At 35.5% G+C, this 18,540-nt stretch overlaps 2 protein-coding genes across 2 annotated transcripts in view; one reads left to right on the top strand and one right to left on the bottom strand.

The window, feature by feature from the left end:
* The window catches only part of LOC118193431 (thyrotropin-releasing hormone receptor-like), a 380,180-nt gene extending 367,542 nt beyond the window's left edge, over positions 1-12,638 (bottom strand). The window contains exon 1 of the mRNA XM_085812238.1: positions 12,378-12,638. The gene's annotated coding sequence lies outside the window, so the exon portion shown is untranslated. The remainder of the gene's footprint in view (positions 1-12,377) is intronic.
* LOC118184494 (uncharacterized) overlaps positions 1-17,036 on the top strand; it is a 71,145-nt gene extending 54,109 nt beyond the window's left edge. The window contains exon 5 of the transcript XR_015039910.1: positions 16,234-17,036. The gene's annotated coding sequence lies outside the window, so the exon portion shown is untranslated. The remainder of the gene's footprint in view (positions 1-16,233) is intronic.
* The last annotated feature ends 1,504 nt before the right edge of the window (positions 17,037-18,540 follow it).

The following is an 18,540-nucleotide window of genomic DNA, read 5'->3' as shown; positions in this document are numbered from 1 at the left end:
GCACTGTAAATAATCTGTAATAGTTTGATAATGCTATGTCCTATGCGTTGAAGTATGTTGTAACAGTATGTTGTGCTATGTCTTATATGTTGTTAGTGCTATGTCCTATGTGTCGAAGTATGTTGTAACAGTATGTTGTGCTATGTCCTATATATTGTTAGTGGTACGTCCTATATGTTGTTAGTGCTATGTCCTATGTTTACCGTAATCAGGTCCCCTGTGGAAGGAGCGCTACGCTAGAGAGGTAGTGCATGGGGGCTATACAATTTTTGTCAATAGCGATGGCGTGGTGCCACCTGTGCTTGTTCCTGTCCTGTCCAGCTTCGATGTGAGGCGCTTCGTGGTGTCGCGGAGGAGTCGAGATACTGGGAGGCAACAGCGTTCCTTAGACAATGATTTCGTTCTTTCTGTTCGTAGTTCTAATGTTTGTAGCCTCTGTTTGTAAGATTTTTGTTCTTTGTAATCTTTTCCTAGCCATTGGAAATTTAAAAAAAAATTTAAAATTATTTTCAATTTCTAAATGCCTGCTTTTGTTCTTGTCTCTCAATTTATGGTTACGGATTTATCATTTTGCATTTAGGTTTTTGGCTACGCAAACTTATGGCGATGCTTTATTTTGCCGTTGCCAAACATTTGGTGGCAAACGCAAATTTAGTGTCGGCAGCAATTTTCAAAATCCCGCCAAACTCGTACCGTATACTAGGCTGCAGAATGGATACCATATACTTCTTACACTGCCAAAGACTGGACCTGTGTCATCCATAACAAGCAACTCAAAATAATTCTCGAAGTTTAGAAAATGCAACAACAAGAGTGTCCACTTATTGTTGCACGCAGGGAATGCCTTTATAAATTTCAAATTTTTATACTATACAGGGATGTTTTTAGCAAACACACATAGATATCTCCATTTACTGAGACAACCGTGACTTTTCTCATACCCATTCAAACAACGAATTGACTTCGTAATGTATGACAGATACACTAGTACTAAGCACTCAACACTATGTACCATGAAATAAATTCAAAACTGTGTGATGTACTACGAATTGTACTATGAATGAACTTATACTACGCACCGTGTAACAGAAAACCAAACAAACAACAAACCACGTACTACATCCCTCCCCCCCCCACCAAAGCTTCATACCAAAAAAAAAGAAATATGTATATATATACCTGTCAATAACTTAACCTTTATATTAACTTGTATATATATACCTGTCAATTGTATTTAGCCATGCAACTGCAAAGTACCCGTGTAAAGTATATCTTATGTCAATATCGTCTGTAATGCAAATTATGCACCATTTATATGTAACTATTATAAATACTGCAATGTAAATAAATGCCCGAGAATGGCGTTAGTGTGCCCCGTGAGGGTGCCTTTCCATAGATGGTTAGTGCAGTGGAGCGATACCAGTTTTGGTGCCCTATGTACCTTTTTCTGGCTGTCTTTCGGTACATTCTTTACCCCGCGGGTTAACTCAGGAGAATTCCCGAGCATGGCGTTAGTGTGCCCCGTGAGGGTGCCTTTCCATAGACGGCTAGTGCAGTGGGGCGATACCAGTTTTAGTGCCCTATGTACCTTTTTCTGGCTGTCTTTCGGTACATTCTTCCCCCCGCGGGTTAACTCAGGAGAATTCCTGGGAAATACTGGCTAGGATCTGTACTTAGGCAATTTCAACTACGGGGGCACCTAATTTGACTTCACAGGACTAGAGCCCCCGTTTATTCGGAGATTGGTTCGGGCTGTCGTGTCCGTTCCTTCGGCTGTTGTGGAGCTAGATCGGAGATCGACCTAGTCCTCGGGGGTTTGCTCCCCCCCCAGTTCCAATGACGAGCTCTGACTGAGCGGACAAGGCACTAAGACGAGCTTATTCGATGTCGATGGAGTGGCGCACGGAGACAAAGCGTTCTTTTCTAGTATTCGATATTTTGCAAGCGTTTTCTACATTGTTTGGCGATGTTTTGGTGCCCCTTGCGCTTGTTTCAATCTATCTACCGTATACTATGATTTTATCCTTTACACCGCTGTGGATGCTTAAGCATTCTAATTTAATTTACCAATATCCAAGACAAGGAATATATTTTTCCATTCAGGACATGCATGTTTTTACTTTGAATGGTATTATAATGTAATTTCTACTATTACAGATGAACGCTTTAAAATTATGTTATCGAGGTATATACCACTCATCTTAACTTCTTCTTACACAGAAGGCCCATAGCTTTTTCTTTTTCTATTGGGTTGTTCGAGAATTAATTTCGTTTTTTCCAGGCAGAGGGCTTAATTGTATTTGCTCCCAGCCAACATCACCCTTAAGCCGCATAATCATTATATATTTTGATAACTGATATAAGGAAGGTTTGTTTGTGAAAACGCGTACTGTTCAGTAGTTTTTGGTTGGTGCTCTTTCAAATACGGAATGCGCCCACCAGCGGCCGATCGGTAAAGTCGCTGAACACTGGTAGTTCGGTCGGGGGTTCGAATCCTGCGAACGGGCTGGCTCCATGGGCGTTTTCGTGGGGTTCCCCATGTGTAACGTGTATACGAGCCAGTTTCCCTTAGAAAGCCCTCCACGAAGGCATCCCTCCCCTTAGGCAGATAGCTCTCGAGGCTTTGCCATAATCACATACACACAAATACGGAAAGTGAAAAGTAGCATTTCTGGAATATTTTACTTTTTTACTATCGAAAAGGTAAAAAATGCTGTTCAAGCAAGAAAAAAAACTATCCGATGTGTATGCAGAAGATGTATTGACAGAACGGCAGTGCCAAAACTGGCTTGCGAAATTTCGATCCAGCAGTTTTGATCTTGTAGATGCACCACGTTCTGGGAGAGCAGTTGAAGCTGACGAAGACACAATAAAGGCATTAATTGATGCAAATCCGCGAATAACGACTCGTGAGATCGCTTAGGGATTAAATTTACTTAATTCGACCGTTCATGGTCATTTGAAACGCCTAGGTTTAATCTCAAAGTTCAACATATGGGTTCCTCGTGTTCCTTGACCTTCAGCTGACCTTCCAGAAAGTAGTGCATCTTCAAGATCAAAATTGCCGGATCGAACAACTTTGTTTCTTGATTGAACAGCATTTTTACTTTTCCGATTCCACAAATGTAAAATATGCCGAAAATGTTGCTTTTTACGTTCCACATTTGAAAAGACACCAACCAAAAACTACTGCAAATCAATCGAAATTTTCCACAAACATTCGGCGCATATTCGAGAGGTCCAAGGTTCGAGTCCTGACGAGGGATTGCTTATTTTTTAAGTCTCCTGCTTCGAAATTTCCTAATAACTCTACAATATCAGCTGTCAAAATATATAATGTCCATGCGGCTTAAGTGTAAAGTTGGCTATGAAAAATACAATTAAGCTCTTTGTTGGGTGGTTATTTATTTATGGCAAAGCACACTAGGGCTATCTGCCTAAGGGGAGGGATGCCTTCGTGGAGGACTTTCTAAGGAGAACTGGCTCGTATACACGTTACACATGGGGAAAACCACGAAAACACCCATGCGCCAGCCCGTTCGCGGGATTCGAACCTCGGACCGAACTACCAGTGTTCAGCCACTTTACCGCTCGACCGCAGGTGGGCCCCTGCTCTTTGTTGGGAAAAAAAGAAATTATTTTTCGAACAACCCAGTAATTTGAGTTATTTGGCTTTTATTTCTAACAAGAATTGACTTTTTCTAATTAAAATTTTAATAAGTAATATTTTTCTGTTAATACAAGATATTTCAGATTTGGTGCTTCTGAGGTTAGGATCAGGTTAGGTTATTTCAATACGGCAAAGCCAAAAGGGCTATCCAGTTTAGAGGAAGGATGCTTTCTTGGAGGAATTTCGGAGCGAAACTGGCTAGTGCTCACTTTGCACACGGGAAAACCGCGAAAACCAACCCATTTACTTAAGATCGAACTCTGAACAGATCAAACTACCAGAATTCGGTGGACTTAACCATTTGGCTACTGGTGGGGTTTTAAAAGCTTAAAAGCCTTTTCGGATTAGAATTAAATTTGTTCTCTCTGTACCTTAATAAAGTGTAATTAATAGATTCTTCACGTTTTCGGTTTTCACGATGAGTTTAGAATAGTGCATAATTTTCTAACTCTAATAAAATGACGAATTTAGAACCTTGCATTGTATAATATAAAATTCCTATGGAAAAAAAAAGATATGTTTAAATCTCATTTGTAACCTCTGTTGATGTCTTCTAAGCTTTCAATTTTTTTCCTGCTAAAACGGCATCAAACAATTCTTTCATTTAGAAAATTAAATTTATTTTCAGCCTCCGTATTCAACAAAATCCGCCAATTTTAATTTGTGAATTTTATTTCATCCTCACTCTCCAAAACATGCCTCATCGAGTCATGATTTTTCTCTTGCAATCTATTTTTTCTTCATTAACGTATCACAGGGCGTCACTTACTTATTTCATTCCGAGAAGAGTTATCTGCGAAGAAGAATTTTCTTCTCAAGACGTGATTATTTAATTAACATAAAACACAAAAATGGTTATCTGAACTTTAACGCAGTTTTTTTTTCACCAGCAAGCCAGAAGGTTCTGAAGAAAGAAATGGTTAATTTTTCAATCTCAAAACAGAAGATTAAAACAAAAATTCAGAGGACATAAATACCAGTAAATAAATTTTATTCAATATTGAAATCCCAATTAATGATCAACACTTGCATCTATTTAGCCCAAAGAACGTTACCCCAGAAGGGCTGTTAATTTCGTTCTGGCATTTTGCGTTGGCTCACGGTAAATGTCCATTCACTTTTCAAACTGTTGGCACCAAATATTACAGCCCTGTATTGTATTAAAAAATTAAGAAGAATTAAAAATTATGAATAATCTGCATAAATGTATGCATGTTTTCTCTCACTGTGACAAAACAACGGTACCTAGAGCCATTCAATTTTGAATAACGTACATTTCCACCCGAATATGGGCATCTGGAAGCCCAAGTTTGGAATTTGTTTTATTATCTATTTCATATTTTGTAAAACTTTAACGGATTATTAATTAATAAACGCTACGATTTCAAAGCAAGCAATGGCAACACTGTAAAAAAGAACATTTTTGTCTCCAGCGAGAGTGCGTTTCAGAAATTATAGAGATATGCTCAGTTTAAAATTCTTTTGCGATATTGCTGTTGAACTGAATTTTAAGAGCGAAGGACATGATATTTAATAAATATAATAACAAACAAACCTTAAAAAAAACGCCCCTTTGGGCGTAATGTAAAATCTGAAATCTTCCAGATTTTTTTTTTTTTTTTTTTTTTTAAGAAAAATTCTAAAAAAGCGAAGCCTAGAGAGAATACAATTTCTTGAAACAGTATCTGTTTGTAAAACTGATGCAAACTATTATTTTATAGACTATAAGAATAACTTCTAAGACCTTTGGAAAAGCAAACTTCTTAGATGTTTTAGAAAAGGTTATTTCAAGTCAGTGGGAATAAAATATTGCTCACACGATATTGGGGGCTTTACGATAACTTTACTGGCCCAAATACCCTAATTTTATTTTATTTTATTTTATTTATTTATTTATTTATTTATTTATTTTTTTTTTGGGCGATGTTAAGACTACTTGCACACGTGACAAGAACAAAATGGCCATTATCCAAAACAAAGCCGAAAATGTTCATCATTATACAAGAAAAAGTATTTATTTTCATGAATATAGAAAGAGGAAACTTTTATATTTATTCCATTATTCGATTCTTCCAAAGTATGAAAATGTCCTTGAGAATTTACTCAGATGGTTAGGCTTGGTTTATTGAGCACACAACGGCAAAGCACACAAGGGCTATCTGCCTAAGGGGATGGGTATCTCGTGAAGGACGTTTCAAAAGAAATTGGCTTGCATACACGTTACACATGGGGAAAACCACGAAAGCGCTCATGTAGCCAGACCGTTCGCGGTATTCGAAACTCGAACCGAACTACCAGTATTCACTGATTTTACCGCTCGGCTGCTGGTGTGCCTTCCTCAAATGAATTCTCAACTCCTCTTCTCCACCAAAAATTCGGCGATGTACGAATTTTGCTGACGGCATATGACCCGATGCGTTTTATTTCTCCATTTGGCACTGCCTTCGAACTTCTGCGTATTTATAGCAGTGTCGGGGTCGACGAAATTATACCTGTGATTGACGTTGAAATGCTGTAGAGATTCCTCCCTAGTAAGCCGGCTGGGTGTACGGATTCTCTCTCACCTGTCACCTGCAGAGATGCCTCTTCGAATTTAGTGGTGCAATGAAAAACCTGAAATGTTTCAGATTTTAAATTGCGTCCAAAGAGGCGTTTTTTAACGCCCCTTTGGACTTTATTTTAACGTATGTTACTTTTATGTATGTATTTATTTTAACGTATGTTACTTTTATTTATTAGATATCATGTTTTTTGCACTTAAACCATAAAATTCATTTCAACAGTAATGTCGCAAAATAATTTTAAAATGAGCCTATCTGTAGAATTTCCGATGCACAGTTCCGCACGCTGGAGATGAAAAATGTCCCCCCCCTAGAGTGTTAACCGTTGTTCGCTTTTAAATCTTTGAGTTTGTTAATTAAAAATTCGTTAAAGTTTCACAAAATATGAAATCGCTAATAAAACAAATTCCTAATGTCAAATTTGGGCTTCCAGAAGCCCATATTCGTAGTAGGATTACGTCATTCAAAACTGGATGGCTCTAGGTACCGTTCTTTTAACACAATGCGAGAAACATACATACATTGATGCAGATTCTTCCTTATTTAATTTCTTCAAATAGAATACAGGGCGATCATATTGTGAAAAATTGTTTGAAATTGATCACAGTTTGAAAAGTGATACGCTATTTATAACCGCAAGACGAAAACAATAGTTCTTCAGGGACAAAGCCCCCTTTGGACTAATAACAACCAAATATCCACTGTTCCGGAAGAATTCGACCAGCACTGCTCTTTCGTTTGGCAAACAAGTTGTTCTTCACACCATTTGACTGATGTCATTTCTTGACTCAAAACGTAATAAGCCTTAAAGATGTTAGAAAACTTAATCTGGATGTTTTGAACCACATATCTTTACGAATGCTCTGCGTACTGATGCAGGTAGAAACATTGCAACCCATCGAACTTCTTCAGAAAAAATGAAGTTTCATTTCATGATTTTGATTACATGTTGAATTTGTTGCCAATATCCTTCTTTTTTGGAAAAAATAAAACGGCTTCCTCTTCCCTTCGTGATAAGTCCCAAATTTTCAACAACTGTGAACACCAAATTTGCGTATTAGTGAAAGTAGATATTGCTTGTTGTAAATGAAAACTGGTAAATGATGGTGAATGATTCCCGACAGCTTTGTACGCAAGTTGGCGCAAGTTTGAATTATTTGGCGATTTTCCTCTTGCGACCGGCTAACAGAAAAGTACCCAATATTGTAATTATTCATGAATAATTAATATTATTCATGAATAATTACAATATTAGGTACTATTCGGTTTTGAGGGCCGTAAAAAAATTCCAGCGAAAATGTATGCGCGAAAGCGCCAAATCTAGCAAACACGCCCATTTAACAGCGTGCCAAATCTAGCTTACGCGCGGATTTCAGATTGCATAAGTTTATAAAGTTCTATATTTCTTAACACGCCATTGAAATACTAGTTTAATTTTTAATTCCTTTTTTGATAACCTATGGATTTAATAATTTGGGAATTGCCCATGATGAAAAGTCTGCGATAGAATTATGGGTAAAGTGCAGAATCACCCACTGCTTGACGCGTTTTTAAGAATTGCAAATACTCGGTATCCATGTGCAGATCGACTTATTTTCACATAAAAAAAAAATCCCAGAATTGCACAAAAATGGCCCTGCGCACACCCCTGACTTTATCTATGTACACACCAACCTATTGTCACTTAAAAAGTAAAAGAAAATTGACAAAAATCCAATTGTTTTTTCCCTTGTAAAAAGCGGCAAACAAATAAGTGGGCGATTCTGCACTTTACCGAGAATGTTTTCAAAGAAAAGGCATCATTCATTATAGAAAATTATGTTTGAACAACCAACGAGATGACATTATGCTTTAGCGATAACTCGGTAGTGAAATATTATATCAACTTAAACTTTCATCTAAATTAAAACATCAATATTAGGTAGTTATTTACAATTATACTTCCTTTCTTGCGTTAGGGTTGCCGCAATTACTTTTGGCAGCATTGGCATCAACAAAAGTTTGGCGATTTTTTACGGCCCTCGAAACCGAATAGTAACAATATCATTTTTTTTTACGAAAGCGCTAACTAAAATGCTGTTCAGCCCAATTAATGGCAATATTAATAAAATTAATGGCAATATTAATAGTTTAAACCTAGTGCTTAAAATGGTAACAGTGAAATGTTATTAACTGTGCACTTGCTTAAAAAAGAGAAATTTTGATTGTTTCTGGTAACCCCATAGTGGCCGAGTGGTTAAGACAATTTAAACATTGGTAGTTTCGGTTCGTGTTCCGGTAAATCGGTTGCCTGTATGGAGGATTTAGAGGCAAGAAATTTTCGCGTATGTGGTCGATTCATTCACGTGATAAACTTCCTTCTAGAAGGCCTCACTCCTGTACAATTACTACAGTTTCATTTTAAAGCGTTTCTATTGCTAGTTATGATTAAATGAGAAATAAATTTAAATAACCTTCCTTAAACTTTTCCTGACTGTATTTTCTTGAACTATGTTTATCACATTGGCGCAGTTCATATGGCTTTATTGTCAATTTCAAATGAGTAACCAAAGCGAAGGGTACTTATTATATCAGGACAGTCAGTTAAGGTTATGAAACCTACCAGTAACAAGTTTAATCAGAAATGTCAAAGGGTTTATTATTCAGTGCTTCTAATGTGCGAATTTCTTTATTAATATTGTCAAATAAATTTAAAATGGCAACAGCCGATTCATTTTCAATAATTGGGTAAGCTTAGAAAATGTTTAATACACAGAGAGAACGTTTTCTTTCTTATATGAATATTTTTCCATAGTATTCCATAGTATTCCATAGTATTCCATAGTATATCCAAAAGATTCCATAGTATCGCAAAATTACATTCCGAAATTTGAATTTACCTTCACCTCTCAAATACACTCAAACCTGGTTTGTTCGGTGCATGACAACCGCATAAAAACATCGCGCAAAACTTCACTAGTAGCTATAAAAAAGTCAGTCATTTAAAGTTGACTTTTTTTTCAGTCACCATGTAGTTGGTGATCAGTTTTGCGACGACTGTTATTTTATTAGACGCTTGTATATGTCTCGGTAGTCAGATATACAAGATTTTATTGATAACTTCGTCAATTACGTTCCAGTTTGACTGAAATTTTCATATAACGCACAAAAAAGAACTCACACACACACACAAAAAAAAAAAAAAAAAAGGTTTGATTGTACTCCAATTTTTGAGCATTAGATAAATTTGCATTACTTCTTGTACATGCACTGAAAACATCCTTAAAATCTATCCAATGCGTAATATTGCGTTCAAAAGTTGGTAATTTTGTTTACCTTTCGTAAAAAGTATTGTTAGGTAATTTAATATTGTCAAGAACACGTTCTGAAATAACACTATCAGATTTGTTTCTATCCTTCGAATATTTGTAATACTTTTTCACCTTCAAATTTCCAGAAATATATTTTGCTATTCTTCTGTTACAGGGGACCGGATTCAGAAATGTGTATATATGTATATACGCATGTACATGTGTGTACACAGACACATGCACATACGTACATACATACACTTCTTAATCCGGTCCCTGTAGCAAAATAGTACCTAAATTTTATCTGTCTAGTCCTTAAATTTACCTATTTTGTTTTCTAGTCCTTTTATTATGTGCAATTAAACTTACGATTTCAATATCGAATTGAATTAAATCAGTCTCTATATATTTCAATAAGTCAAGACATTCCTCTGTATTTATTCTGGAATAATACTATCAGATTTGTCAAGAACATGTTCTGAAATAACACTATCAGATTTGTTTCTATCCTTCGAATTTGTAATACTTTTTCACCTTCAAATTTCCGGAAATATATTTTGCTATTTTTCCTGTTATAGGGGACCGGATTCAGAAATGTGTATATATATGCATGTATATATGTATGTACGCATGTACATGTGTGTATACAGACACATGTACATACATACACTTCTTAATCCGGTCCCTATAGCAAAATAGTACCTAAATTTTATCTGTCTAGTCCTTAAATTTACCTATTTTGTTTTCTAATCCTTTATTATGTGCAATTAAACTTACGATTTCAATATAGAATTGAATTAAATCAGTCTCTATATGTTTCAATAACCCAACACATTCCTCTGTATTTATCAAATTAATTTCATGAACTATTATAATTACCTCTTTTATAAACGTAAACTTTGCACAAAAAATTCGACAATTCTGCCTCTCCCATTCTACTGGACTGATCAATGAAATTGAACTTGCGCTTTTAAAGTCTCGAAAGCGCGACTTAGGATATATATTACATTTATATACAGCATTGTACTAACATAGGTATTCTCACACAAAAATCGGACTTTTTCTGAAATGGCACACCTATTTATTTCCATATTTAAATTTCACGACTCAAATTATGCCAAAGCGCCAAGTTTCGTAAGGGTAGTTTTTAACAATTAGCTGTCAAAATTTTGTCTTCTCAGTGTTTTTTTAATTCATTAGTATAATTTCTTTATTAAACTTGCATGAGACCTTCTTTCACAATTTGAAATTTAGCCTCAATGCAAATAAATTTCGGGGATGTTATCTGATTTATTTTTAAAGTTTTCACTGTTTAGTTATTTTTACAATTTTTCCGAAAACACTTTTAAATTATACCCTATGAAACTTTTACCACCACCTTAAATTTCTAGGCATACCAGCAAAAAAATTGATTTTACTCAAAATTTCCAAAGATATGTGCAAATTTGCATACTGGCGAGTTTTGAAATTTGCGTATTTCTTTGTATGCAATAATAACGTCAAATGCGTTACGCATTTGGTTAAAATTATTTGGAAGAATGAACAATTGAACTCTTTTTTTTTATATATATTCTTGCCTCATGAAAAAAGGGGGAAAGGAAAGTAGATTAGTATAAATTAAGAATTTCGTCAAATGCAAACTGAAAAAAGTGCGCCAAGTGTGATGCTTTAATTTTCTAAAGTTTCTCACCAAATTTTACAAAATTTAAAATTTGGGCACAATAATAGAAATATGGAGACAAAAATAGGTATGTTATCCAGAAAAATGTCCGATTGTGTGTCAAAATACCTATATTAGAATAACACTAATTATAAATCTAATATATATCCTATCCTGAGTAGTGCTTTCCAAAACGGGAGATACAGAACTGTCCTATTTTTTTGTGCTGCGTGTACTTAGTAATACTCCTAAGTAAAGCGCTTCGTTTTATTTCAGAAAATAGTAAGTTCACTCCTAAATTTTTTCAATTCGCAAATTGTTCTCAAATGTAAGTTATTAACACATTTTTCTTACATGGAATATAAACTCATTATTTTTTTCAGTCACAAATTCTTCTAAAAATGTAAGTTATTAACAATTTTTTCTTAGATAGAACATAATCTGATTATTTTTTCAGTTCACAAATTGTTCTCAAACGCAAGTTATTAACATAATTTTCTTACATGGAATATAAACTCATTATATTTTTCAGTCACAAATTCTTCTAAAAATGTAAGTTATTAACAATTTTTTCTTAGATAGAACATAATCTGATTATTTTTTCAGTTCACAAATTGTTCTCAAACGCAAATTATTAACACATTTTTCTTACATGGAATATAAACTAATTATTTTTTCAGTCACAAACTGTTCTAAAAATGTAAGTGATTAACAATTCTTTCTTAGATAGAACATAATCTCATTATTTTTTCAGATCACAAATTTGTTCTCAAACGCAAGTTATTAACACATTTTTCTTACATGGAATATAAACTCATTATATTTTTCAGTCACAAATTCTTCTAAAAATGTAAGTTATTAACAATTTTTTCTTAGATAGAACATAATCTGATTATTTTTTCAGTTCACAAATTGTTCTCAAACGCAAGTTATGAACACATTTTTCTTACATGGAATATAAACTAATTATTTCTTCAATCACAAATTCTTCTAAAAATGTAAGTAATTAACAATTTTTTCTTAGATAGAACATAATTTCAGTATTTTTTCAGTCACAAATTGTTCTAAAAATGCAAGTTATTAACAATTTTTTCTTAGATAGAACATAAACTCATTATTTTTCAGTTCACAAATTGTCCTCAAACGTAATTTATTACATTTCTTAGATAGAATATAAATCTCCAATTTTCACTTACCTTACAAGCTGAAATAACCACCGGCAACATTCATAACCGCTTAGGTACTTTGCGCAACAACGAATCACTATTTTCACCAACTCTTTGTCACGACTTGAGTTAAAAATGACACGTCACTTTAAACGTTTTACAGCCACTGCTTCATTATATTAACTCACACAAGACACGAAATATATTTCCTTCATATATATTTAATTACACAAATTCTGCATACGAAATAAGCAATCCGAGATAAAGGAGCCCTTTCAACATGGCTGTCACAAACACAACATTCTATCAACCTAGTCTTGTTGCCACACGCAAAAGGTAGTTAAACAAAGTCTGTTTTTATCGAAATACTCACACGAGCAAATGGCATACAATACCATGGATGTATTTTACGAGGCTTGTATTCATATTTTCTGACGTTATTAACGTTGATTAAGTGTCTATAAATGATAATTTGATGCTACTATTAACCATATAATGTGAAAGTTCTTAGTTAAATTAATATTTACTTTTACGATTCTGCGGTTTTCATTTTTAGTGTCTTCGATTTATTTGTCTAGCAATTAAGAAGTTTTTCTCCAGATAATCACCTTATCTGATCTCTAATAACCAGCCGTTCAAACTTTATATTTAAAATAGGATGATTATAACCCATGCGACTTGATTGGCATACGATATTGTTAAAACAATCCTATGTCTCTAAGAGATTGTTGGCGAATCGGCATGTCAAAATTTGAAAATCCCTAGCTTAACGCTGCTGCCGTGTCATATATAGAAATATTCGTGAAGATTTTATATTTGTAGCCCTAGTAAAAAAGAGTTATATTTTTGATATTTGTTGAATTTGTATTTTTTAATAAATAATAAATCAATAAAAGAATATATAAATAAAATACTAAAATCCTATGTTAAAACAAAAAAAAAAATTCTGATGTGGACACCACATGACTTTGTTGTACGGAATATTAAATTATACGCATTTTCTTTCTTGAATTCCTTTTAAAGTGATCGGATTGAATTAAATCTACTTCGTCGACAGCGAATAAAGCACAATAGAATAAATGCACTCTTTAAAATTCACTATATTTGTTTACTGTAACGACACTCTGAATGCACAAAATTTATATCATTTGAAGAATTATCTTATCGTTGCCACATGTTCTATTCAAATACTATAATAAAGCTAAAACGAAGTATGAAAGAAATTAAGCAAACAAAACAGAAAAGAAACAGTTTTTCACAGACGATTTAGTATTTCTCATTCAATTAATTTAGTTCTCACTTCGCGACAAGGGAAAAATACACAAAACCTCAAAATATCCGTATTAAAAATTACGAAGTAAATCTTAAACACTTATTTCCTCGAAAAAATTCCAGAAAGGATTAAGCATAATTTAATTCGCAATAATACATGAAGGCGTTATTTTTGTTGTTGCGAAGCTTAGTCTCTCTAGATTGACAATAAATCTACAATTCTGCTGTTTCAAATGTAAACAAATATGTCCGCCATGTTATTTAAAACTTAACCGCACATAAACAGCTTTTAAATTGTTGATAATTGTACAAATATTGCTTCCAGAATTGCGAAAGGCAAAAAAATCCTTAACCGGAAGATAAGAACAACATAATTCAATCATTTTTAAAGCAAAAAATGTACAATTTACAAACATATAAGAGTAAAGAAACTGAGACCACTCTGCCGAGTAACAGAGTGGATATATATATAAATATAGTATTTATATACGTTTGGTGCGGCCGATTGCAACCAAAATACGAGGTGCACATCTACATGTTGTAGCAGTCCTATATACAAAATTTCAACTTTCTGAGGTAAATCGTTTTCGAGTTATGCGAGATACGTACGTATTATAAAATAATAATAATAATATAATAAGAATATTATAAAAATAATAAAATATACTAAAAGAAAAAATAAAAGATTTCGGATTTTACACTACGCATAAAGGGGCGTTTTTTTTAGCGTTTTGTACGTTATCTTTATTTATTAAATATCATGTTCTTTGCACTTAAACCATAATATTCAATTCAACAGCAACTACGCTAAGTAATTTTAAAATGAGCCTATCCTTAGAATTTCCGATACACAATCTTGTGCGCTGGAGATAATTTTTTTTTCGTACAGTGTTGCCAGGGCTCGCTTTGAAATCGTTGAGTTTGTTAACCAAAAATTTGTTGAAGTGTTACAGAATATGAAATCTATAATAAAACAAAATTCAAATTCCAAATTAGGGTAGTAGTAATAATGCAGTAGTTCTGAATTCCTTTTTCTAATTCCTTGTAGTACACTCATGCTTGCCGAAGAGAGTTATAAGGTATTTCTCCCACTTTCCTAGCCTGCCTTCGTGGTGTAGTGGTTCTGCACACTGGGCCCGTATTCCAGAGGTCCGTGGTTCGATTCCCGGCGAAGGCGGTTGCTATTTTTACATCTTTCCTGCTTCCAAAAATATACCTAATGTGTCTACAGAGTATAGCCTCTTCTACGATGCTTTCCTTTGCCCATGGGGTTGCTTTGCTAAGAACCCTATGGAACTCCGGCTGGAAAACAGTAGCATGATTTCTTAGTTTAAATTCTATGTGCCGCCCAACTGGTACAGTGGTAAGCGTCGCTGACTACCATGCGGAAGGTCCCGGGTTCGAATCCCGGGAAAGTCATAAATGTTTGCAAATGTAGGGTGTCGGTGCGGCATGGCGCCACTCGAAATATGCAGCGAGCCGAAAGAGCCCTTTCGTGTGGTGGTGACCTTCGGACCCGTCCGCCCCCGGGGTGTTCTCCATCAAAATTCGGGGCGAAACTGAGCTAACTCGCACTGTCACCTGTAAGGTGCTCAAGGCTGCTGCCAACGACACCCAACGTATCTTGCGCTACTTGCCAAGAGGAATTTCGTGGGCTGGGCTGATGCCAGTAGACTTTCGTGGGAACTTGTCTGGCTGATGTCCCCCGGTGGTCGACGTAGACAACTCTGCGAAGCTACTGGCTAAGATCAGTACGTAGGCAGTCTCGGCCACGGGGGTATAAAAATTATGAACTCGGTGGATCTGAAGGCCGTGGGAAAGGTCACTTATTGGTCGGCCTCCGGGTCTGGCACGTCCTTGCGCGACGTGGTACTAGTAGTTCATGGGTTCCCTGGGCAATGTCCCGCTGCGAAGGGCAGCCCGAGCGACGTAGGTAGCAAATAACGACCAGTGCCGTCCGGGAGACTTCCCGGGCGGTGCGCCTCCCTCTCTGAGGGTCCAGAGCAGAGGTTGAACAACCGCGTCTGGTTCTAAGGAGTGGGGGGGGGACCTGTAGTGTGATTAAATTCACGGAGCACAAATGCCGAAATCTTGTTGTTGTGGTTGTCTGGCTGATGTCACTGCCAGACAAGTGAGCATAAGTAACAAGAAGAAATTCAATGTTGTTTTTAGTTACTTACGTAAGCCCTTAACGATTTTCGAGCCGTCGCTAAAGACTTTTCTTACCTTCCCGGAAAGGAAGCTTGGACGAAATACTTGCGCCCCGGGTGTAGATGAATTTTCTTGCTTGAACGCTCGACGCTTTGATTATCTAACATTATAAAAAATTTCAAGGAATGGCGAGTCCGTTTTTAATGTTAAATTTAAATCTGAAGTGTTACATAATTAATAATTGAACAAATGAATTTTTAAATATTTAATTCTTATACGTTATGCCTTAAATTAAATTCACAAATGAGGGAAACCTTAATGTTTCATAAAAGAAAATATCACATATCTAGGGATTATACAATATTATATTGAGGAATTTAATTTGAAAAATTGCTAAATGTCAGAAGATGAAATTATTCGCTGTATTACTTGTCAATGCAATTTGTATGTTCCTCAATTACAGTTTCAGATACGAGTATTTAAATGTTCATGGGCGGACCTGTATCCAGTGATCCCACCTCAAGTTTGGAGTCCATCCGAGGGCACAAGACAAGGAGTCCTTTGGTGCAAGACATTCAGAAAATTCTTCTAAGTATCCCACCAGATGACAGACCTATCCTGATCTGGGTTCCAGCTCATGTGGGTATTACTGGCAATGAAGCGGCAGACCTGCTTGCGAAATCGGCTGCCAATGACTCCAGTAGACTGGAAAGCGCAGTAAGTGTTCCGCAGTCCTATTTAAAAAAAACCACGCTCAATAGCCTTTTTCAAGAATGGCAGAAAAGATGGGAAAGGGAAAGCACAGGGAGGAGAACCTACAAGTTCTTTCCAAAAGTCACGTGCTCAGTTAATACATACAGCGGAGCACAAACTCAATTCTACACTGGCCATGGTCCCTTCCCACATTACCTTAAGAGATTCGGCATACGAGCATCAGATTTGTGTGAATGTGGTGCGGTAGGTGATGCAGATCACTTCCTCTTCAACTGCCCACAAACCAATAAACTGCATTTAAAAATGCCAAGCAGTGAATACTGGCCGCAATGGGCAGAGAATACCCGCGGCAACAAGCAGACGAAAACTAAAATAGAGGAGGTAATCAGGCTTTGCTCAGCAAGATTCTAAGAAATTCTCCCCCTCTCTTGAGAATTGTATCTTCGCAGCATAATTTTAATAGCAATTCAAAATACTACAACAACTGAACATCAACACTAGGAAAATAGCTCACCCCGTAGAATAATAACAGGACTGTAAGAGCAAAACTATTGCAAGGTAAGCATATTACTATCCAGTTTATATGTACTTGATAAAAATAATATTGTAAAGCAGTTTAAATGATATTGAAAATCCAGTCAATGTGTAAATGAATTACAAGTTTAATTTTGATTATCTCAGTAAAAGTATTGTAAATATGAATTCATATAATGTCTAAATGTACACATAGCTGTCATGATTTTATGTATCTGTCATATGTAACTTGTACAAGACAATGATTGTAATCAACATATCTATGCTTATTCACAGGCCTTGTATGCCCATGTAATATTTATATGTATATTCTTACACGGAGGAAATTTTCCCTTCTGCCAGGATGACTACTAACACTGTAAGACTTTTACAACAAAGTTAGGTCAGTGGTTATCTCAGGCGGCGCTCAGTTATCAGAATTCTTATTTAATCGGACAATTAATAATTTTAAACCACTCCTGAGATTTTTCAGCTCTAGAAGTCACCCAAATCGTTGTCAGCTCAATAAGACATTCATCCAATAAAGTAGAACTGCAATTATCCGAATCAACTAGGACCGGACCTCATTCGGATAATCAGAAATTCGCATAATTGGATTTTTTTCCTAAAAAAGATCTACGTACTCTTTAATTTGTAGAGACTTTAGGTATTCTTTTGAAAGAAGACAAGATGAAAAATAGCAAACGCCTTCGCTGGGAACCGAACCACAGACCTCTGAATACCGGCCCAGCGTGCAGAACCACTACACCACGAAGGACGCTAGGAAAGTGGGAGAAATACCTTATATACTCCCCTTTTTAAGGGGCATCAGAAACCCTTATACCGACAATGTTAAATTGGCCATTTTCGATGTACCTTTTCTCAAAATCTGCTGTAGATACAAGCTTGAATTTTTTTCTGTAATTAAAGCATACCTATCTGATTATACTAAAATGAGCTTTTGAAACATTTTGAATTTTAGAGTAAATTACAGGATATTTTGTTGGGCATGGTAAAATCTATCACTTTTCTCACACAAAAAAATAAAAAAAAAATTTTTTGTCTAAGTTTATTACAAAACGCTCATTTCAGTAAATATTAGGGAACCTAATAAATAAACCATAAAAAGTTTAGATACCTGTGAGCAGTAGTTCCTGAGAAAAGGTACATCGAGTATCAAAAAATCACGTTTGGAGAAAAACGCGTTTTTATGTAAAAATCCTCATTGATCAAAGCAGCAGATGACAAATTAAAACTAGAATTTTTTACAGTTCTAATTTTCATAGAGATTAAAGAATGGTATTTTTAGAAAGCTAAAAGTGTAGAGAATTTTAAAATGCAAAAATCCGAAATCACAATTTTTTGAAGATTTTGGGGTTCCAACTCCTCTTAAAGGGCGATTAGGGTTTTAGGGGACCTAGTCGCCAAATCCTGGGTGCCGAGAATCATCATTCCACAACTCCTTTTAGTTCGGGCGCCACTGTAGAGTCATTAGGTTAATTGGAAGCAGACAAGATGAAAAATACGCAACCGCCTTCGCCGG

This window comes from Stegodyphus dumicola, chromosome 2, assembly GCF_044657685.1.
Source record: "Stegodyphus dumicola isolate Sdum_Otavi_A_Nest chromosome 2, ASM4465768v1".
In the NCBI taxonomy this organism is placed as follows: Eukaryota; Metazoa; Arthropoda; class Arachnida; order Araneae; family Eresidae; genus Stegodyphus; species Stegodyphus dumicola.
This window is presented reverse-complemented; position numbering and strand designations above follow the sequence as displayed.